This window comes from Hyla sarda, chromosome 11 (genome assembly GCF_029499605.1).
Source record: "Hyla sarda isolate aHylSar1 chromosome 11, aHylSar1.hap1, whole genome shotgun sequence".
Classification (NCBI taxonomy): domain Eukaryota; kingdom Metazoa; phylum Chordata; class Amphibia; order Anura; family Hylidae; genus Hyla; species Hyla sarda.
Window position 1 is genome coordinate 10,505,612 of NC_079199.1, and position 23,116 is coordinate 10,528,727.

Below are 23,116 nucleotides of genomic sequence, written 5' to 3' on the forward strand. Positions count from 1 at the left end.
ATGCAAGTCTATGGGAGGGGGCGTGACCTACCAGACAGTAATGGACATGCTTAAGAAGGATCCGTATTTGACTTGGAGCTAAATGGCTGTGTTGTGAAATTATTATAATACTGTAGTTATCTTTTTGTGAACTGGATATTTCCTGTTGGAGTTGTTTTATCAAACTACACATCCCATAGTTCCTTGTTTATAAGTATGAGATCACTTTTTTTCCCTCCCACACATAAGCCACCCCACCCATCGAAACACAAATGAGTTGCATTCCATTCAATAGACCAGTATTTTTTTTTTTTTGTAACCAGGGTGCCTTCAGCTGTTGCAAAAAGATCTCTCTCACACCCATCAGTCCCTCCAACCATTGAAGCAGGACAGGCTCCCTTTGCACACCTGACTAGTGTCATGTCATGTCTCGGCCGCACAGCAACCTGGAAAAACCCGAGACCTAAGTGGTTTTGTATGCTGTTAAAAATAAACACTGGGGTGAAAATCACTGAAGAATTGCAAGGCCACCATCAAACACAGGTACAGACACTATATTATGAACTACACTAACTTTACAGTCCCTGTAGCAGTGGTCTTCAGCCTGCGGACCTCCAGATGTTGCAAAACTACAACTCCCAGCATGCCCGGACAGCCAACGGCTGTCCGGGCATGCTGGGGGTTGTAGTTTTGCAACATCTGGAGGTCCGCAGGTTGGAGACCACTGCCCTATAGCATAGTCAAATAAAAAAAATCCTGGAATACCCCTTTGCACGCAAAACGGGGTGTTATCTGTGTCTAAAACCTATCCACGTGCCGTCTCCTATTGGTCTGGGAGCTGACACATAAACCAGCATATCATTCTATTATTTGGGGTCATGTGATAGATGCTAGGTATGCGGGTCTACCCTAACATCATCCCACTGCCCCAGTACTTCCTCCTTCCAAAACTCCATATGTTTCTTATGCCTTCGGTTATCATTGCGCACATTTACGGATTTGCGCATGCCAAAACGTGAAATGTTCTGCAAGCCACAGCCATCCCAAAATGTATTCATTTATTTAATTTAATGTAATTTCATTAGTTTTTGCAGGCTTCAGGTAGCATTCCAAGATTTCTTTGTTTTCATTGATATTGCAGCATTGGCTATTTTTTGAAAATAATACAGAGTTTCTGGTGTATGCTTTTTGCTTACCTTTTTGACAATATGGCAGGCATGGAAAAACCTCCTGTTTAGATTACAAAGGCACAATGATGTGAAAAGTCACATGAGCTCATTAGGCTCATTATTGGGTTATTTACAGAAATAAAAAGTGATTTAACCTACTGTATGAACACAAGGTAAACATTTTACCATATTTTGCCCAATTACAATAAAATATCAATTTTTTTTCATGATTTGGGGAAAATGACAACAAAAACAGAAAAATGCGTGAAAATACAGCATGAAATACGATGTGAAAAACAGCCTTAGGGTAGGTGTATAACTACTTTATATCCTGATACCATAGAGATAGCAGCAGCAGCAGTATACAGATAGAGCTGGAGAGGCGGTGTATAACTACTATATGTCCTAATCCCATAGAGATAGCAGCAGTACACAGGTAGAGCTGGAGGGGAGGTGTATAACTACTATATATCCTGATCCCATAGAGATAGCAGCAGTATACAGGTAGAGCTGGAGGGGAGGTGTATAACTACTATATATCCTGATCCCTTGGAGATAGTAGTAGCAGTATATAAATAGATCTGGAGCAGAGGTGTATGACTACTATATATCTTGATCCCATAGAGATAGCAGGAGCAGTATACAGATAGAGCTGGAGGGGAGGTGTATAACTACTATATATCCTGATCCCATAGAGATAGTAGCAGGATATTGTCATGTATAAAAAGAGGCATGGACTCAAGGGACAGGGACAGAATACTCCCCCTTTATAAAGCATTGGTACGGCCTCACCTGGAATATGCTGTTCAGTTTTGGTCGCCTGTACATAAAAGGGACACTGTGGAGCTGGAAAGGGTGCAGAGACGCACGACTAAACTAATATGGGGCATGGAACATCTTAGCTATGAGGAGCGATTAAAGGAGTTACAATTGTTTGGTCTTGAGAAGAGACATTTAAGGGGGGATATGATAAACGTATATAAGTATATAAATGGCCCATACAAAAAATATGGAGAAAAACTGTTCCAGGTTAAACCCCCCCAAAGGACGAGGGGGCACTCCCTCCGTCTGGAGAAGAAAAGGTTTAGTCTAAAGGGGCGACACGCCTTCTTTACCATGAGAACTGTGAACTTATGGAACAGTCTACCTCAGGAACTGGTCACAGCAGGAAAAATTAACAGTTTTAAAACAGGATTAGATACATTCCTGGAACAAAATAACATTAATGCTTATGAAGAAATATAAAATCCCATCCCATCCCCAATATCGCGCCACACCCCTACCCTTCAATTCCCTGGTTGAACTTGATGGACGATGTCTTTTTTCAACCGTACTATGTAACTATGTAGCAGCAGTAGTATACAGACAGAGCTGGAGGGGAGTTGTATACTTACTTTGTATACTGATCTAATAGCGATAGAAGCAGTTTACAGATAGAGCTGGAGGCTAGGTGTGTAACTATCATATTTCCTGATCCCATAGAGACAGCAGCAGTATACAGATAGAACTGGAGGGGAGGTGTAAAACTACAATATTTCCTGATCCCATAGAGACAGCAGCAGTATACAGATAGACTGGAGGGGTATTACTACTATATATCCTGATTCTGTACAGATTTATTTATTTTTAATTCATTTATATATTTTTTATTAATTAATCTATTTATTTATTGCTTGATTGATCTCTTGATTTGATGCTTGCTGTTTTTATTTTTATTTTATTTAAAAAAAGTTTTGGATGGTAACTTTTATGCATTTTGTTACCTTGTTACTTATGTGTTTTCTTTGTATTCTTTTATATCTTTGCTGTCAGCATTGAAAACAAAACTGTTACCAAAGTCTGAACAGCGGGCGATGTGATCTGTGTGAGATGTGACAGTCCTGTATTCTAGACTTAAAGGGTTATTCCAGGCAAAACCTTTTTTTATATATCAACTGGCTCCGGAAAGTTAAACAGATTTGTAAATTAGAAAACCTATATAAATGCACCAAACTGACACAATAATATGAGTAAATATAAATCTTTATTATAATCAGATAAGATAAAACATGATAAAAAATCAGCAGCAGTTAGAAAGAAAACGACTCCGAACACAGATATTAAATAATGTCCAATAGGCACATGGAATGGCACATAGATATAAGTATACAATACTCAATGAAAAGTGGACTTAAAAACAAGCCACAGTACATGTATATATATAAAGAATACACCTAGAGGTGCCTAAGTAAACCCAGTACACTAATGTAAACAAAAAGGACATATAAAGAAGTATAGCTAGTATAGTGTCATTTGCCCAGTGCTATCGGCAGTAAGAATACAGAGAGACAAGGATGTTGCCCATACATATCTGAGGGGAAACAAACCACCTCGGTAAAGGTTGGAGCATCGGTTGTCCCTGAGACAAGTTGTATTGAACATATAAGACTGTCCATGCACCTAGCCAACTGACACCCAGCTATACTTACAAAGGTCGGGAGCCTACCCCTACGTCGTTTCGCTCACTCGCTTCCTCAGGGAGTGTCTTATGGAGGGTAAACAGAAGTATATATATATGATATCGACCAATCAAACAAGTTCTATAAGAATTAAATACCTGGTACAGCTGTGCGCGCTGTAAGCGTGCCGTGTAATGGTCTGCGCCATCTTGTCTTCAACCGCGCATGCGCACGGCACCACCGGAGTGCGTACGTATTGACGTCACCACGATGGTAGCGGGCGCACGCGCAGTGAACACAAGAAGCTGGAACTGGTAAGGGAAAGTCCAACGCATGTGCAGACAGGTAGATAAGCTGCGCGTGCGTGGAGAAGATAAGCCCGTATACAACGGGCGCATATAACCAAATAGGGAGAGCGCTATATTAGGGACATAGACAACACAAACCACATGTGGTGATGACAAGAGTGTGCAAAGTGCTCGTGCCCAAAATAAAATAAAGTGATCATGCTCGTGAAAAAGTGAAACGTCATAAAAACACAGAATGAAGTGTAGTAATAATATCACATGATAAGAAATACATTTGTAAAAAATGACACATAAATATATGATGGATAAAGTGCATGTGTGCATATGCAAATATGTGCATGTAGGTGTATCCATATTGAGTGTACTTATGCATAATTATGTGTAAGATGAATAGGCGAATGATGAAGTGTATTACAAGAATATTTATAATGATACATGATAATAATGTGGTGTTGAGTCGATGCATATAGTCCCGCGCTGAACTCAAAATCCGCAGATATGCCAGGTACCTGGCATATCTGCGGATTTTGAGTTCAGCGCGGGACTATATGCATCGACTCAACACCACATTATTATCATGTATCATTATAAATATTCTTGTAATACACTTCATCATTCGCCTATTCATCTTACACATAATTATGCATAAGTACACTCAATATGGATACACCTACATGCACATATTTGCATATGCACACATGCACTTTATCCATCATATATTTATGTGTCATTTTTTACAAATGTATTTCTTATCATGTGATATTATTACTACACTTCATTCTGTGTTTTTATGACGTTTCACTTTTTCACGAGCATGATCACTTTATTTTATTTTGGGCACGAGCACTTTGCACACTCTTGTCATCACCACATGTGGTTTGTGTTGTCTATGTCCCTAATATAGCGCTCTCCCTATTTGGTTATATGCGCCCGTTGTATACGGGCTTATCTTCTCCACGCACGCGCAGCTTATCTACCTGTCTGCACATGCGTTGGACTTTCCCTTACCAGTTCCAGCTTCTTGTGTTCACTGCGCGTGCGCCCGCTACCATCGTGGTGACGTCAATACGTACGCACTCCGGTGGTGCCGTGCGCATGCGCGGTTGAAGACAAGATGGCGCAGACCATTACACGGCACGCTTACAGCGCGCACAGCTGTACCAGGTATTTAATTCTTATAGAACTTGTTTGATTGGTCGATATCATATATATATACTTCTGTTTACCCTCCATAAGACACTCCCTGAGGAAGCGAGTGAGCGAAACGACGTAGGGGTAGGCTCCCGACCTTTGTAAGTATAGCTGGGTGTCAGTTGGCTAGGTGCATGGACAGTCTTATATGTTCAATACAACTTGTCTCAGGGACAACCGATGCTCCAACCTTTACCGAGGTGGTTTGTTTCCCCTCAGATATGTATGGGCAACATCCTTGTCTCTCTGTATTCTTACTGCCGATAGCACTGGGCAAATGACACTATACTAGCTATACTTCTTTATATGTCCTTTTTGTTTACATTAGTGTACTGGGTTTACTTAGGCACCTCTAGGTGTATTCTTTATATATATACATGTACTGTGGCTTGTTTTTAAGTCCACTTTTCATTGAGTATTGTATACTTATATCTATGTGCCATTCCATGTGCCTATTGGACATTATTTAATATCTGTGTTCGGAGTCGTTTTCTTTCTAACTGCTGCTGATTTTTTATCATGTTTTATCTTATCTGATTATAATAAAGATTTATATTTACTCATATTATTGTGTCAGTTTGGTGCATTTATATAGGTTTTCTAGTATTTCTGGGCACCGAACAGTGGTTTATACCTTGTTTGTTTTTGGCCTCAATTTATTGGTTTACACAGATTTGTAAATTACTTCAAAAAATCCTAATCCTTCCAATAGTTATTAGCTTCTGAAGTTTTCTGTCTAACTGCTCAATGATGATGTCACGTCCCGAGAGCTGTGCATGATGGGAGAATATCCCCATAGGAACTGCACAGCTCCCAGGACGTGAGTCATCAGAGAGCAGTTAGACAGAAAACAACAACTCAACTTCAGAAGCTAATAACTATTGGAAGGATTAAGATTTTTTAATATAAGTAATTTACAAATCTGTTTAACTTTCCGGAGCCAGTTGATATATATATATATATATATATATATATATATATATATATATATGTATATATATATATATATATATATATATATATATATATATATAAAAGTTTTGGCCTGGAATACCCCTTTAATCAATCTTAGTTAATGTGCAGCACCTTCTGTCTTTAGTGTTTTTTTGCAGGGATCAGCTACAGTAATTTAACACTTTAAGTCACATTAACTAATTTGAGGATAAATTTCTACCCTGAACCTATAGGATGATTAACAGACCTCTCCTGATCCTTCCCTCTCCTGATCCTTCCCTCTCCTGATCCTTCCCTCTCCTGATCCTTCCCTCTCCTGATCCTTCCCTCTTCTGATCCTTCCCTCTCCTGATCCTTCCCTCTCCTGATCCTTCCCTCTCCTGATCCTTCCCTCTCCTGATCCTTCCCTCTCCTGATCCTTCCCTCTTCTGATCCTTCCCTCTCCTGATCCTTCCCTCTCCTGATCCTTCCCTCTCCTGATCCTTCCCTCTCCTGATCCTTCCCTCTCCTGACCCTTCCTGCTGCCTGTAATCTTTATTTCACCAATACTACTTTTGACAATAAGATAAAGGTTATGTTCACAAAGTGTATTTTCAGACATGTTTGTATATACACTGCTCAAAAAACAAATAAATAAAGGGAACACCTAAACAACACAATGTAACTCCAAGTCACTGACACTTCTACAAGTGACACAAACGTTAACACTATTGAGGGATATAAGTGATGTAATCGTTATCACTAGCCCATCTGCCTAACCACACATAACAACAATTTAGATACAGCACAATATATATATATATATATATATATATATATATATATATATATATATACACATGTGTAATAAATTTGACAGGAGCTCCTATCCGGAAGTCGGTGGATATATTTTTATTTATGACAAATAAAATAGCGAAGGATCGACAACTATGCTAAATGTGCACTAATGTTGATGCATTGATATACATAGGCCATGACCTCTTTCTTTGCAGATGAAAGTTGGATGATCACTATATACTAAAGATACTACAATCTCTAAATGGAGATTTAATATATCTATTCACTATTTCAATTGCCATAATGACATCTACATCTTAAAGGGGTACTCCGCTGCTCAGTGTTTGGAACAAACTGTTCTGAACACTGGAGCCGGCGCTAGGAGATTGTAACATCATAGCCCCGCCCCCTCATAACTTCACGCCCTGCCCCCTCAATGCAAGTCTATGGGAGGGGTCCTGACCATCTAAGAAGTTAACTTGTTGTCACCAGTTGCATGTAATAAAGTAGCTATTGTATATAGGAACAAAGAAAAGAGGAAAAAACATAATACAAAACTATAATGTTACTGGGTATCTTTCCAGGACACACAGCAGCACTTGGGAGGGTCTCTCAGGGCCTTCCTCTTGGCATGTGCCCCCCCCCCTTGGGGCGGGTGGAGACGGCTTACTACCTCATGACATCTTCTGGTGTCCTCTGTTCCCATCAACCACCTTTACTTCTGTCCCCAGGGGCTTTTATGATCTCTTGCTGTCAATCAAGTAGATCCCGTGCTACTGACTCCCTAGGACAGAGAAATACCCCCCTAGGACAGCACTGTGCAAATTCCCCTGCAGAAAGCACTATGCAGTACCCGTCTACAGGAAAATTACCAGTGACCACACAGATGTAATGAGACGTGTGTCCTCCACCGATATGTCAACAACAGTCATATATTTTGGCTTTGTTAGACTATAGTGGCCATCCGGTCTCATTTACCGTGAGATTTGGCCTAACCTTTAGATTGTTTTGGAAATTTCTCATTATCGGCCTTTTGTTATTGTAGAATTGGGAAAATGCGGGAATTGACATCAACGTATTTCAAGTAACTCCATTTAATGTATTTTAAAGCTAATCTTTGAATGAAGCAGTTTACACTTCATATAACGATGGCTTGTTGGAGGCAAAATGGAGTCTTACATGTTGGACTTAGCCCAAAATGTCCGACAATATCCAGATCTCCAGGGGTTGATACATTTGATTTCCATTGATAATTTTTGTGGGATTTTGTTGTCAGCGCATTCAACTATGTAAAGACGAAAGTATTTCATACGATTACCGTATTTATCGGGGAATACACGCACCGGCCTATAACACGCACCCTTATTTTACCACGGATATTTGGGTAAAAAAAGTTTTTTACCCAAATATCCATGGTAAAATGAGGGTGTGTGTGTGTGCGTGTATACCCCGATATACCCCCAGGAAAGGCAGGGGGAGAGAGGCCGTCGCTGTCCGCTTCTCTCCCCCTGCCTTTCCTGGGGTCTAGAGCGCTGCTGTCGGCCCTTCTCTCCCCCTGGCTATCGGCGCCGCTGCCCGTTCTGTCCCCCTGACTATCGGTGCCGGCGCCGATAGCCAGGGGGAGAGAAGCGGCGCCGACAGCCAGGGGGAGAGAAGGGGCAGCGGCACCCATTGCCGGCGCCGCTGCCCCGTTGCCTCCCCCCATCCCCGGTGGCATAATTACCTGAGTCGGGTCCGTGCTGCTGCAGGCCTCCGTCGTGCGTCCCCAGTGTCGTTGCTATGCACGGCGCGGCGCACTGACGTCATGCGCCGTGCCGTTCAGCGCATAGCAACGACGCCTGGGACGCACGCCGGAGGCCTGCAGCAGCGCGGACCCGACTCAGGTAATTATGCCACCGGGGATGGGGGGAGGCAACGGGGCAGCGGCGCCGGCAATGGGTGCCGCTGCCCCTTCTCTCCCCCTGGCTGTCGGCGCCGCTTCTCTCCCCCTGGCTATCGGCGCCGGCACCGATAGTCAGGGGGACAGAACGGGCAGCGGCGCCGATAACCAGGGGGTGAGAAGGGCCGACAGCAGCGCTCTAGACCCCAGGAAAGGCAGGGGGAGAGAAGCGGGCAGCGACGGCCTCTCTCCCCCTGCCTTTCCTGGGGGGGTATCGGCGTATAACACGCACACAGACTTTAGGCTAAAAATTTGAGCCTAAAAAGTGCGTGTTATACGCCGATAAATACGGTAGTTCATTCATTCATTCAGATCTCCAATGTGTTATTTTAGTGTTCCCTTTATTTTTTTGAGCAGTATATATATATATATGTAAAATTGCAGAAAATTTTCGTCCCTTTTTGCAAAAAATCTAGGGTAAATAGGTTGTCTGTGCAGACCGTATATAAAAACAGACATATTTTTTACATTTGTAAAAGTAAGTGACATGTCACTTTATATACAGATTAAAAAAAATATATATATATCCTTTTTTAATATACTGTGTGTACGGACGACCACTTTCCCAAAGACTCACATAGAGAATAGTCTGGTGTGCATGTATTAAGGAGTAGTATGGGGAACTCAACTGATCACCTTTCCACAGGATAGAGAATAAGTGTCTAATCGAGGGGCTTCTGACCACTAGGATCACCCGTCCTCAGAGTGCTCAGGCCCCTACCATCTGATATGAGTGGGGGGTGATGGCCTACTCAGATGGACTCCATCTCAGCCAGTTATGGGCTTAGGGGACGTTCACATCTGCTTGAGTCAGAAGGTGGGGGCCAGAGTGCTTGGGAGCCAGTGGAATTGTAAGTAGCCGGACCCCATACAGGAGATTGCAGGGGATTCCAGCGGTCAAACCCCACTCGATCAGTCACTTATTCCCTATTCTGTGTATAGGGGATAGGTTGAGGCCCCCAGAATATCACTTTAAGGCTACACACAACTGTAATAACTCAAAAACGACTAATTCATCCAATCATATGAGGCCAAAAACTAACTGTAACGATGGCACCTGGCCAGGTTGTGCTTGTTCATCTCTTGTCAGGTAAGTGTTACAGGCACGGGCCAATCGGCAGCTGAGGAGGGTCCTTTGTATACTCCTCAGCCTTCTTGCTGTGCTTTCAGTTTTCACTTTTAGTATCATTTCAGTTTTGTGTCTTTTCACACTTGTAACTTTGTGTTAGCCATGTTTTTGTAATTACCCGCATATACAGTGACCCCCCCCCCCGACCTACGATGGCCCCGACATACGATCATTTCAACATACGATCACTCTCAGAGGCCATCGCATGTTGAAATCAGCATCAACATACGATGCTTTTGTATGTCGGGGCCATCGCATAAACGGCTATCCGACAGCGCAGACTGCTTCAGCTGCCACCGTATAGCCGTTTACAGTGCCCCGTGTGGTCCGCTGACGATCACTTACCTGTCCTCGGGGCTCCGGCGCGTCCTCTTCGGGATCCCCTGCATCGTCTTCGCTCTCCATCGTCGTCATCACGTCGCTGCGCACGCCGTCCCGTCATCCAATAGGAGCGGCGTGCGTAGCGACGTGATGGCGGCGACGGAGAGCGCGGATGCCGGGGAAGCAGAGGCGCCAGCGATGGAAGGCGACATCCAGGGCAGCGGTGACGAGCGGTGACGGTCCGGAGCGGCGGGGACAGGTGAGTATAACCTCCAATACCAGTGGTCTTCAACCTGCAGACCTCCAGATGTTGCAAAACTACAACTCCCAGCATGCCCGGACAGCCGTTGGCTGTCTGGGCATGCTGGGAGTTGTAGTTTTGCAACATCTGGAGGTCCGCAGGTTTTAGACCACTGTCCTATACTTTACATTGCACGGATCCCTCAACATACGATGGTTTCAACCAACGATGGTCCATTTGGAACGGATTACCATCGTATGTTGAGGGACCACTGTATAGCTTTTAGCCTTGTTGTGCTTGCCCTTTTATTCTGTCTGTACTATGGTCAGTTATTTGATTGTGTACTTGGACTCGTATTCGGAACAGTTTGTATTTTGAATTAAATAATCCCTTTAATATAACTGTTGTGAAACGGTGTTATATAAGGCCTTATCAAGGTATATATGGTATTTCAGGATCAGACTATAAATACTGAAGTGGTTACTCAATTTGATTTGTAGAATATGTTGGTGCTATTGGTGCTATAGACATGAAGAATAACTATGTTCCAAATCCTGGTTATGTCTCAGCTTTAAAAAACAAAGAAAAGAAAAAAAAAAAAAAAAGGACAAAATCAGATAGAAAATAGCTATAAAAAGAGTCAAACTTTATATAGACATAGTCCAATATGCAATGAGCAGTCATGGTTTATGTATTTTTTTATGATTTTGTTCTTTATTTGAGGCTTCGCTATGTGAGAGCTGTGATCAGCCACAGTGGTCCATTTTATGTCCCTCCTGGGCTGCGTGCCAACCGTTGGCGCTGGTTCAGATACCCGCTAGGGTTTTTTGTTTTTTGGCTGCCATTGCCTTAAACTAATATGAATGTTAATGTTGTGTTTATGCTGTAAATTATATTGTGATTGTAAAAACATATTCATAAATTATTGTATTGATGGGAAACCAGTATATCTGGCCATATATTCTGTCAAAAGACCAGATGCGTGGATGGGATACAGTAATTTACATTCCAATAATCCTGTCTGTATACACTACTAATTTATGGAGTATTACAGAGAGTGAATGAACATTAGTCCCTGAGATGACTCTGCTGACCCCGCCCTCTAATGATAATGAGATGATTCTGCTGACCCCGCCCTCTAATGATAATGAGATGACTCTGCTGACCCCGCCCTCTAATGATAATGAGATGACTCTGCTAACCCCGCCCTCTAATGATAATGAGATGACTCAGCTGACCCCTCCCTCTAATGATAATGAGATGACTCTGCTGATCCCCGCCCTCTAATGATAATGAGATGACCCTGCTGACCCCGCCCTCTAATGATAATGAGATGAATCTGCTGACCCCGCCCTCTGATGATAATGAGATGGCTATGCTGACCGCTTCCACTAATGATAATGAGATGACTCTGCTGACCCCACCCTCTAATGATAATGAGATGACTCTGCTGATCCCACCCTCTAATGATAATGAGATGACTCTGCTCCCTCTAATGATCTATTGTTTGCTTGGTGGTCCCTCTTTACCATCTTGGGACCAGGATGCCTACCCTTCCACACTGGTTTGGTGGTTGGGATACACTTGCACTGTTTTAGGTGTTGTGCAGGTAGGTAGGCCTTTACAAAAAAGGTTGTTGTCCGTCCAAAATAGGGCCCCTCTCTCCAAGGCCCATAGCAGGTTGGAAGAGTATTGAAGGTACAAATGAGTCCCATGAAGAGGCTACAATTCCCATCACAACCACTAGGTGACCACATATGGCACATACATATCATGACAGTGAATCTCTATATAACTTTTGCTCTAAACTAGTCATACACTGCAAAAAAAAATAAAGGTAACACTAAGATAACACATCCTAGATCTGAACAAATGAACTAATCGTATGAAATACTTTCCTCTTTACATAGTTGAATGCGCTGACAACAAAATCACACAAAAATGATCAATGGAAATCAAATGTATCAACCCATGGAGGTCTGGATATGGAGTCACACTCAAAATCACAGTGGAAAACCCCACTACAGGCTGATCCAACTTTATGTAATGTCCTTAATACAAGTCCCAATGAGGCTCAGTAGTATGTGGCCTCCACGTGCCCGTATGACCTCCCTACAACGCCTGGGCATGCTCCTGATGAGGTGGAGGATGGTCTCCTGAAGGATGTCCTCCCAGACCTGGACTAAAGCATCTGACAACTCCTGGACAGTCTGTGGTGGATGGAGCGAGACGTCCCAGATGTGCTCAATCGGATTCAGGGGAACGGGCGGCCAGTCCACAGCATCAATGCCTTCCTCTTGTAGGAACTGCTGACACATTCCAGCCACATGAGGTCTAGCATTGTCTTGTATTAGGAGGAACCCAGGGCCAACCGCACCAGCATATGGTCTCACAAGGGATCTGAGGATCTCATCTCGGTACCTAATGGCAGTCAGGCTACCTCTGGCAAGCACATGGAGGGCTGTGCGGCCCCCAAAGAAATGCCACCCCACACCACTACTGACCCACCGCCAAACCGTTCATGCTGGAGAATGTTGCAGGCAGCAGAACGTTCTCCACAGCGTCTCCAGACTCTGTCACCTCTGTCACATGTGCTCAGTGTGAACCTGCTTTCATCTGTGAAGGGCACATGGCGCCGGTGGCGAATTTGCCAATCTTGGTGCTCTCTGGCAAATGCCAAAAATCCTGTACAGTTTGTGGACGTCGGGCCCTCATACCCCCCCTCATGGAGTCTGTTTCGTACCGTTTGAGTGGACACATGCACATTTGTGGTCTGCTGGAGGTCATTTTACAGGGCTCTGGCAGTGCTCCTCCTGCTCCTCCTTGCACAAAGGCGGAGGTAGCAGTCCTGCTGCTGGGTTGTTGCCCTCCTACGGCCTCCTCCACGTCTTACTGGCCTCTCTCCTGGTAGCACCTCCATTCTCTGGACACTACGCTGACAGACAAAGCAAACCTTCTTGTCACAGCTCGCATTGATGTGCCATCCTGGATGAGCTGCACTACTTGAGCCACTTGTGTGGGTTGTAGACTCCGTCTCATGCTACCACTAGAGTGAAAGCACCGCCAGCATTCAAAAGTGACCAAATTATCAGCCAGGAAGCATAGGAACTGAGAAGTGGTCTGTGGTCACCACCTGCAGAACCACTCCTTTATTGGGGGAGTCTTGTTAATTGCCTATAATTTCCCCCTGTTGTCTGTTCCATGTGAAATTGATTGTCAATCAGTGTTCTTCCTGAGTGGACAGTGGGATTTCACACAAGTGTCAGTGACTTGGAGTTACTGTTACGCCGAGCGCTCCGGGTCCCCGCTCCTCCCCGAAGCGCTCGCTACACTCTCCTCACTGCAGCGCTCCGGTCAGATCCACTGACCCGGGGCGCTGCGATACTGCCTCCGGCCGGGATGCGATTCGCGATGCGGGTAGCGCCCGCTCGCGATGCGCACCCCGGCTCCCGTACCTGACTCGCTCTCCGTCGGTCCTGTCCCGGCGCGCGCGGCCCCGCTCCTTAGGGCGCGCGCGCGCCGGGTCTTTGCGATTTAAAGGGCCACTGCGCCGCTGATTGGCGCAGTGGTTCCAATTAGTCTGATCACCTGTGCACTTCCCTATATCACCTCACTTCCCTTGCACTTCCCTGCCGGATCTTGTTGCCATCGTGCCAGTGAAAGCATTTCCTTGTGTGTTCCTAGCCTGTGTTCCAGACCTCCTGCCGTTGCCCCTGACTACGATCCTTGCTGCCTGCCCCGACCTTCTGCTACGTCCGACCTTGCTTCTGTCTACTCCCTTGTACCGCGCCTATCTTCAGCAGCCAGAGAGGTGAGCCGTTGCTAGTGGATACGACCTGGTCACTACCGCCGCAGCAAGACCATCCCGCTTTGCGGCGGGCTCTGGTGAAAACCAGTAGTGACTTAGAACCGATCCACTAGCACGGTCCACGCCAATCCCTCTCTGGCACAGAGGATCCACTACCTGCCAGCCGGCATCGTGACAGTAGATCCGGCCATGGATCCCGCTGAAGTTCCTCTGCCAGTTGTCGCTGACCTCACCACGGTGGTCGCCCAGCAGTCACAACAGATAGCGCAACAAGGCCAACAGCTGTCTCAACTGACCGTTATGCTACAGCAGTTACTACCACAGCTTCAGCAATCATCTCCTCCGCCAGCTCCTGCACCTCCTCCGCAGCGAGTGGCCGCTCCTGGTCTACGCCTATCCTTGCCGGATAAATTTGATGGGGACTCTAAGTTTTGCCGTGGCTTTCTTTCCCAATGTTCCCTGCATCTGGAGATGATGTCGGACCAGTTTCCCACTGAAAGGTCTAAGGTGGCTTTCGTAGTCAGCCTTCTGTCTGGAAAAGCCCTGTCTTGGGCCACACCGCTCTGGGACCGCAATGACCCCGTCACTGCCTCTGTACACTCCTTCTTCTCGGAAATCCGAAGTGTCTTTGAGGAACCTGCCCGAGCCTCTTCTGCTGAGACTGCCCTGCTGAACCTGGTCCAGGGTAATTCTTCCGTTGGCGAGTATGCCGTACAATTCCGTACTCTTGCTTCAGAATTATCCTGGAATAATGAGGCCCTCTGCGCGACCTTTAAAAAAGGCCTATCCAGCAACATTAAAGATGTTCTGGCCGCACGAGAAATTCCTGCTAATCTACATGAACTCATTCACCTAGCCACTCGCATTGACATGCGTTTTTCCGAAAGGCGTCAGGAGCTCCGCCAAGATATGGACTCTGTTCGCACGAGGCGTTTCTTCTCCTCGGCTCCTCTCTCCTCTGGTCCCCTGCAATCCGTTCCTGTGCCTCCCGCCGTGGAGGCTATGCAGGTCGACCGGTCTCGCCTGACACCTCAAGAGAGGACACGACGCCGCATGGAGAACCTCTGCCTGTACTGTGCTAGTACCGAACACTTCCTGAGGGATTGTCCTATCCGTCCTCCCCGCCTGGAAAGACGTACGCTGACTCCGCACAAAGGTGAGACAGTCCTTGATGTCTACTCTGCTTCTCCACGTCTTACTGTGCCTGTGCGGATGTCTGCCTCTGCCTTCTCCTTCTCTACTGTGGCCTTCTTGGACTCTGGATCTGCAGGAAATTTTATTTTGGCCTCTCTCGTCAACAGGTTCAACATCCCAGTGACCAGTCTCGCCAGACCCCTTTACATCAATTGTGTAAACAATGAAAGATTAGACTGTACCATACGTTTCCGCACGGAGCCCCTTCTAATGAGCATCGGATCTCATCACGAGAGGATTGAACTTTTGGTCCTCCCCAATTGCACTTCGGAAATTCTCCTTGGACTTCCCTGGCTTCAACTTCATTCCCCAACCCTGGATTGGTCCACTGGGGAGATCAAGAGTTGGGGGCCCTCTTGTTCCAAGGACTGTCTAAAACCGGTTCCCAGTACCCCTTGCCGTGACTCTGTGGTTCCTCCAGTAAACGGTCTCCCTAAGGCCTATATGGACTTTGCAGATGTTTTTTGCAAAAAACAAGCTGAGACTCTACCTCCTCACAGGCCTTATGATTGTCCTATCGACCTCCTCCCGGGCACTACTCCACCCCGGGGCAGAATTTATCCTCTGTCCGCCCCAGAGACTCTTGCCATGTCTGAATACGTCCAGGAAAATTTGAAAAAGGGCTTTATCCGTAAATCCTCCTCTCCTGCCGGAGCCGGATTTTTCTTTGTGTCCAAAAAAGATGGCTCCCTACGTCCTTGCATTGACTACCGCGGTCTTAATAAAATCACGGTTAAGAACCGCTACCCCCTACCCCTCATCTCTGAACTCTTTGATCGCCTCCAAGGTGCCCACATCTTTACTAAACTGGACTTAAGAGGTGCTTATAATCTCATCCGCATCAGAGAGGGGGATGAATGGAAAACGGCATTTAACACCAGAGATGGACACTTTGAGTATCTGGTCATGCCCTTTGGCCTGTGCAACGCCCCTGCCGTCTTCCAAGACTTTGTTAATGAAATTTTTCGTGATCTTTTATACTCCTGTGTTGTTGTATATCTGGAAGATATCCTGATTTTTTCTGCCAATCTAGAAGAACACCGCCAGCATGTCCGTATGGTTCTTCAGAGACTTCGTGACAATCAACTCTATGCCAAAATTGAGAAATGTCTGTTTGAATGCCAATCTCTTCCTTTTCTAGGATACTTGGTCTCTGGCCAGGGACTACAAATGGATCCAGACAAACTCTCTGCCGTCTTAGATTGGCCACGCCCCTCCGGACTCCGTGCTATCCAACGCTTTTTGGGGTTCGCCAATTATTACAGGCAATTTATTCCACATTTTTCTACCGTTGTGGCCCCTATCGTGGCTTTAACCAAAAAAAATGCCGATCCCAAGTCTTGGCCTCCTCAAGCGGAAGACGCCTTTAAACGACTCAAGTCTGCCTTTTCTTCGGCTCCCGTGCTCTCCAGACCTGACCCTTCCAAACCCTTCCTATTGGAGGTTGATGCCTCCTCAGTGGGAGCTGGAGCTGTTCTTCTACAAAAAAATTCTTCCGGGCATGCTGTCACTTGTGGTTTTTTTTCTAGGACCTTCTCTCCCGCGGAGAGGAACTACTCCATCGGGGATCGAGAGCTTCTAGCCATCAAATTAGCACTTGAGGAATGGAGGCATCTGCTGGAGGGATCAAGATTTCCAGTTATTATTTACACCGATCACAAGAACCTCTCCTACCTCCAGTCTGCCCAACGGCTGAATCCTCGCCAGGCCCGGTGGTCTCTGTTCTTTGCCCGATTTAATTTTGAAATTCACTTTCGGCCTGCCGATAAGAACATTAGGGCCGATGCTCTCTCTCGTTCCTCGGATGCTTCGGAAGTTGAACTCTCTCCGCAACACATCATTCCTCCTGACTGCCTGATTTCCACTTCTCCAGCCTCCATCAGGCAAACTCCTCCAGGAAAGACCTTTGTTTCTCCACGCCAACGCCTCGGAATCCTCAAATGGGGTCATTCCTCCCATCTCGCAGGTCATGTGGGCATCAAGAAATCTGTGCAACTCATCTCCCGCTTCTATTGGTGGCCGACTCTGGAGACGGATGTTGTGGACTTTGTGCGAGCCTGCACTATCTGTGCCCGGGATAAGACTCCTCGCCAGAAGCCCGCTGGTTTTCTTCATCCCCTGCCTGTCCCCGAACAGCCTTGGTCTCTGATTGGTATGGATTTTATTACTGATTTACCCCCTTCCCGTGGCAACACTGTTATTTGGGTGGTCGTTGATCGATTCTCCAAAATGGCACATTTCATCCCTCTTCCTGGTCTTCCTTCAGCGCCTCAGTTGGCTAAACAATTTTTTGTACACATTTTTCGTCTTCACGGGTTGCCTACGCAGATCGTCTCGGATAGAGGCGTCCAATTCGTGTCTAAATTCTGGAGGGCTCTCTGTAAACAACTCAAGATTAAATTAAATTTTTCTTCTGCATATCATCCCCAATCCAATGGACAAGTAGAAAGAATTAACCAGGTCTTGGGTGATTATTTACGACATTTTGTTTCCTCCCGCCAGGATGACTGGGCAGATCTCCTTCCATGGGCCGAATTCTCGTATAACTTCAGAGTCTCTGAATCTTCCTCCAAATCCCCATTTTTCGTGGTGTACGGCCGTCACCCTCTTCCCCCCCTCCCTACCCCCTTGCCCTCTGGTCTGCCCGCTGTGGATGAAATTTCTCGTGACCTTTCCGTCATATGGAGAGAGACCCAAAATTCTCTCTTACAGGCTTCATCACGCATGAAGAAGTTCGCGGATAAGAAAAGAAGAGCTCCTCCCATTTTTTCCCCTGGAGACAAGGTATGGCTCTCCGCTAAATATGTCCGCTTCCGTGTCCCTAGCTACAAGTTGGGACCACGCTATCTTGGTCCTTTCAAAATTTTGTGCCAGATTAATCCTGTCTCTTACAAACTTCTTCTTCCTCCTTCTCTTCGTATTCCTAATGCCTTTCACGTTTCTCTTCTTAAACCACTCATCATCAACCGTTTCTCTCCCAAATCTGTTCCTCCCACTCCTGTTTCCGGCTCCTCGGACATCTTCTCCGTCAAAGAGATCCTGGCATCAAAAAAGGTCAGAGGGAAAACCTTTTTTTTGGTGGATTGGGAGGGTTGTGGTCCAGAAGAGAGATCCTGGGAACCTGAGGACAATATCCTAGACAAAAGTCTGCTCCTCAGGTTCTCAGGCTCTAAGAAGAGGGGGAGACCCAAGGGGGGGGGTACTGTTACGCCGAGCGCTCCGGGTCCCCGCTCCTCCCCGGAGCGCTCGCTACACTCTCCTCACTGCAGCGCTCCGGTCAGATCCACTGACCCGGGGCGCTGCGATACTGCCTCCGGCCGGGATGCGATTCGCGATGCGGGTAGCGCCCGCTCGCGATGCGCACCCCGGCTCCCGTACCTGACTCGCTCTCCGTCGGTCCTGTCCCGGCGCGCGCGGCCCCGCTCCTTAGGGCGCGCGCGCGCCGGGTCTTTGCGATTTAAAGGGCCACTGCGCCGCTGATTGGCGCAGTGGTTCCAATTAGTCTGATCACCTGTGCACTTCCCTATATCACCTCACTTCCCTTGCACTTCCCTGCCGGATCTTGTTGCCATCGTGCCAGTGAAAGCGTTTCCTTGTGTGTTCCTAGCCTGTGTTCCAGACCTCCTGCCGTTGCCCCTGACTACGATCCTTGCTGCCTGCCCCGACCTTCTGCTACGTCCGACCTTGCTTCTGTCTACTCCCTTGTACCGCGCCTATCTTCAGCAGCCAGAGAGGTGAGCCGTTGCTAGTGGATACGACCTGGTCACTACCGCCGCAGCAAGACCATCCCGCTTTGCGGCGGGCTCTGGTGAAAACCAGTAGTGACTTAGAACCGATCCACTAGCACGGTCCACGCCAATCCCTCTCTGGCACAGAGGATCCACTACCTGCCAGCCGGCATCGTGACAGTTACATTGTGTTGTTTAAGTGTTCCCTTTAGTTTTTTGAGCAGTGTACATCACATTTTTCAAAACTTCAAGAAAACCCCTAGCATGAACACATTATAAGGCGCACATCAAGTTCATAAGAATTATTTTTTATTGGAACAAAAAGTATACAAAACATATATAATATAGCAACACACTATAAAAACAATTAAAATACAGGGTGGGCAAGACCAACTCTATAACCGTACCCCAACCACGGAGGGGATCCCACACCCAATATCTCCTGCAATATAATAGTATCACAATGCCCCTATGCACACAAGGTACAGTGACCCCCCGACCTACGATGGCCCCGACATATGATCAAATCGACATACGATGCTTTTTTATGTCGGGGCCATCGCAATAAGTGCTATCCGGCAGCGCAAAATGCTTAAGCTGCTGCCGGATAGCAGCTTAATGTTCCCCGTGTGGTGCGGTGAGTATTACTTACCCCTCCACGATACTCCGGGGTGCCCTCCAGGTCCAGCGCTGTTCCTTCGGTGTCTTCTCGGCCCTCTCCGGTGACGTCACTACGCTGTTGCGCACGCCGTCCCGTCATCCAATAGGAACGGCGTATGCAGAGGCGTAATGACGTCGCTACGCAGGCCCAGTAAGGCCTTGCGGAAGACAGCAGAGGACCGGAGAAGACAGCGGAGGACCGGAGAAGACAGCAGAGGACCGGAGAAGACAGCAGAGGACCGGAGAAGACAGCAGAGGACCGGAGAAGACAGCAGAGGACCGGAAAAGACCAGGAGAGCCCAGCGGAGGCCCGGGGTAACCATCGGGAGCGGCGGGACGCGGTCCGGAGCGGCAGGGACAGGTGAGTACAGCTTCCTATACTTTACGTTGCACGAATCCCTCAACACACGATGGATTCAACAAATGATGGCTCGTTTGGAACGAATTACCATGGTATGTTGAGGGACCACTGTATAACCACAATACATATATAAAGAGCAAAATGGATAAATAGTATGGTCCAAGGAAAACACCAAGTATGCAAAGTTTACAAACATGAATAACAAGAGATATACATCACAGTAACCGGAGTGGGTATCCCCCCCCCCCCCAGATAATCCCCTTGCGTTCTGTCATAATTATGCGACTTCCTCAGGGGCGCATACCGTATTTTTCACCATATAAGACGCACCCAATTTTAAAGGAGGAAAATCGAGAAAAAAAAAGATTCTGAACCAAATACAATGTAAAGTATAGGACAGTGATCTTCAACCTGCGGACCTCCAGATGTTGCAAAACTACAACTCCCGGCGTGCCCGGACAGCCAACGGCTGTCCGGGCATGCCGGGAGTTGTAGTTTTGCAACATCTGGAGGTCCGCAGGTTGAAGACCACTGGTATAGGAGGTAATACTCACGTGTCCCCGCCGCTATGGACCCGTCACCGCTCGTCACCGCTGCCTTGGATGTCGCCCTCCATCGCTGTCGCTGCGTCCCCAGGGTGTCCCCGTCGCTCCGGAACGTCTCTGCTGCCCGGTATCCTCGCTCTCCGTCGCTGCCATCACGTCGCTACGCACGCCGCTCCTATTGGATGACGGGACGGCGCGCGCGATGATGTGATGACGAAGAAGGAGAGCGCCGGCCATGCAGGGGATCCCGGCACGGAGCAGACACCGAGGAGGCAGGTAAGGTCCCTCCCGGTGTCCTGTAAGCTGTTCGGGATGCCGTGATTTCACCGCAGCGGTCCCGAACAGCCCGACTGAGCCGCCAGGTTAGTTTCACTTTCGCTTCAGACACGGCGGTCAGCTTTGATCGCTGCGTCTGAAGAGTTAATACAGGGCATCACCGCGATCGGTGATGTCCTGTATTATCCGCGTGTTCCAGCCGTTGATGGCCGCAGGGACCGGCGCTATAGGACAGGGTTTTAATGTGTATTTGCCTTATAAGACGCACCAACTCTTGGGGAAGAAAAAGTGCGTCTTATACAGCGAAAAATATGGTATATATCTCATTTTGGGACTTATGGAGCCACCGGGAAAGGTAAGGGAGGACACATCTGTGCGCACGCAGCTTAAGCTCTAAAGCTTTTATACATCCATTAAACCGTTTGAAGTCCTTTTTAACTTCCTCCGATTCGGTAAATGTTCATCTTAGTTATGACTAAAGATCTTCTATTTATATCCCGCCAATATATATCTTTTTTTTTTTTCTAAAACCGACTGTGGAGAAAGAATTGTTTTTATGGCGTAGAATAAAACATATTTGTCGAGAGATCTACATGAAAAATACAAAATGGAAAACTTTTATTTTGTCTTCTGATTCATTATTGATGACAAGAGATGACGGCTGAAGAGCCGCAACGTATATGAAAAACAAATGGCCATGAATCATTTCCCAGCCTCCAGATCAGCAAGAAGCCTTTCCTACATGGACACCTATCGATTCCATCTTCCAAAACTCTTCCTTCAGCAGATAAAGTTTTATTTTTGATATTTTTTATTTTATAGGCTTTTGTAGCTTGTATCAATGCGTATGGGGGTAACAGCTAGCTCTGCTGTTTTTGGCACCCCCTCCGCCTCTAGATGGGCCCGAATACCCCTTATTCTAGAGACACACAGAGGTGTTATCCACATCTATTACATATTTTTGGTAAACCCTATGGTTATGCCATAAGTGTCTCAAATCAGATACCCCTTTTAGGAAGATCTCCATCTCTATCTGTATACTGCTGCTATCTCTATGGGATCAGGATATATAGTAGATATGCATTCCCCCTCCAGCTCTATCTGTATACTGCTACTGTTATCTATATGGGATCAGGATATATAGTAGTTATACACTTCCCCTACCAGCTCCATCTATATACTGCTGCTATCTATATGGGATAAGAATATGTAGTAGTTACATACCTCCCCTCCAGCTCTATCTGTATACTGCTACTGCTGTCTCTATGGGTTCAGGATATATAGAAGTTATACACCTCCCCTCCAGTTCTATCTGTATACTGCTGCTATCTCTATGTGATCAAGATATATAGTAGTTATATACCTCCCCTCCAGCTCTATATATATACTGCTGCTGTTTACATGGGATCAGTATATATAATAGTTATACATATCCCCTCCAGCTCTATCTGTATCCTGCTGCTATCTCTATGAGATGAGAGTATATAGTAGTTATACACCTCCCCTCCAGCTCTATTTATATACTGCTGCTGTTTCTAATGGATCAGTATACAAGAATTATATATGCCCCCTCCGACTCTATCTGTATACTGCTGCTATGTCTATAGAAAAAAAAAATGGTGTAAAATAAGCCTCCCTCCCCCTCCCAAACTATATTGTAGAGATTGCTAAATATTAGCCGACTAAAACATTCTCTAATTATCCTATTCAATTATATTAATACATCTGAAAACCGTTCTCGCTTCCTAAATGCTACATTAAAATAAAAAAGTTAATTTTGCAAATCTACTTTCTCATTTCTACAGACCATTAACACTGAAATAACTCCTCAGAAAGATATCATTTTAGGCTTTTCTTGATAGGTTTTGAGGAATAATGTTCTCTTCTGTGTAAATTAAAACCACTGGAAAAATATGATTTTAATTATGTATTTGTTTGTTTAGCATTTATCATATTTTATAGAATTTTATAAAATGTGTTTCAAGGGGAGGGGGATCCAATATGTTAGATACATCAAACCTAAACTACTGTCATAGATAGATAATATGAGGTGGATATGAATAAAATCAGTGTTTTCCAATCAGTTTGCCTCCAGCTG

General features: G+C 46.0%; 1 protein-coding gene across 3 annotated transcripts in view; it reads left to right on the forward strand.

Annotated features, from left to right (window-relative positions):
• LRFN5 (leucine rich repeat and fibronectin type III domain containing 5) overlaps nt 1-23,116 on the forward strand; it is a 246,301-nt gene that overhangs the window by 119,826 nt on the left and 103,359 nt on the right. Inside the window, exon 2 of one of the 3 annotated variants that reach the window (XM_056544986.1) lies at nt 303-522. The exons of the other annotated variants lie outside the window; for them this stretch is intronic. The gene's annotated coding sequence lies outside the window, so the exon portion shown is untranslated. The remainder of the gene's footprint in view (nt 1-302; nt 523-23,116) is intronic. 3 annotated transcript variants of the gene reach the window in all.